Raw genomic sequence first — 1,602 nt, 5'->3', positions numbered from 1 at the left:
ATGGGCGGGACAAAGCCCAGCATTTATCCAATGACCGTCTAGTTTGGCTGCAGTGGAACAACCCACTCTCTGCTTCCCCATTGAAGTCAGTAGACGCTCGGCGTCTACACTGTGTAAAGCTCTGTGGCGCTGCGGGGATGAATGAGAAGAAGTCGTGTCGGTTACCTGTGATAAGCAGCTGATTCTGAACAAAAGAAGAACGTGTTCTAGCGCATATTTAGTCAATGAAATGTTCACACAACACAACATATTTCACCACTTATTTTGATCTGATCTTAACGCGTAGGAAGAAAAGACTAAAGGAATTTTTCAAATGCACAAGTTCAGTTTCCACACACACACACACACACACACATCCACACATTCATAACAATGCTGCAGTACGATAACTGATCTCAGGACAGTGGAAGCTGAGTCGATGGTTACTATCGTAAAACTGCTGGTAATCAAACCAAGCATCAACCTCTGGGGCTGAAAAGTGAATCCTACACTGAAGTGACAACAACTGCAGTTCCTTGAGTTATGGTTAGGAGACAGGGAATGCATTATATCAATGACGCTTTGACAAATATAGTTAGACAAGTGTGTGAGTGTATGTGTGTGTTTTGAGTACCGTGATAACGTAGTGATGCTGAGTACTGATTTAATAATGTAGTAATAACTACTGAGTAGCGATGTGATAATGCAGAGATGACTGAGCACTGTTTCACAGTGGATGATCTGACTCGACATTTCTCTTCATGTAGAGACAGTGAGTAAACAAACTGCCTGCTACAATCTGTCCTGTTTTAAACTGTGTGTTTGTGTGTTTATAGTTCAAGTTTAATGAATGTATTTGTCATTCAGACGTTCACTGCGCTGTCACAACATACAGCAGTTCAGCAATAAAGAAAAACCTCAGCAGCCTAGCGAGGAGCGGCTAGAAGGGAGTTTCTTTCCATGTTTATGTTATTTATATTATATATGGAAATTATGTAACAATTTAATGAGATAAAAAAAAGACTGATTAGGTAACACTGTTTTACTGACACAGTCTCACATAGTAGTTCTATTTTGTGTGTGCGTGGGAGAAATGTGAGATACTGATAAAGAAAATGGTTTGAGAGGAAATGAGCTGGTGTTTAACACCTTTGTTTCAGAGCTGTCAGTTCCAGGAAGGAAATCAAGAAACCCTAATATATGTAAATATTTTCATCTTCATCCTCATGTGTGTGAAGGTGTGTGCGTGTCAATCAGTTCAATCAGTTTCCTTTAAATAAACCTCCTCACCATATTTCTTCTTTCTCTCAATAACTAAATGTGGAAAATGGGAGGTGGGAGGGAGGCTCATCGACCAGTCAGCAGGACTCTGAGTCTAGACCGGAGGATGTAGCATTGTCATCTTTGGTATCTGAATTAGTAAGGTGTTGGTTCATGCTACATTTTTTTTTTCACACACACACACACACACACACACACACACACACACACACACACACACACACGGCATCTACTTAACATCTCTTTAAATGTCCACCTCAGATCAAAGAATACATGCAGTCACTGCTCTGGAAATACCCTTCAGACCACCCAGACACACCCCCCCCCCCCCCACCCCCCCTT

The sequence above is a fragment of the Seriola lalandi genome, unplaced genomic scaffold, assembly GCF_002814215.2.
Source record: "Seriola lalandi dorsalis isolate HSWRI2012SDOR001 ecotype SW California unplaced genomic scaffold, Sedor1 jcf7180002054981, whole genome shotgun sequence".
Taxonomy (NCBI): Eukaryota; Metazoa; Chordata; class Actinopteri; order Carangiformes; family Carangidae; genus Seriola; species Seriola lalandi.
Note: the sequence above shows the minus strand (reverse complement) of the source record.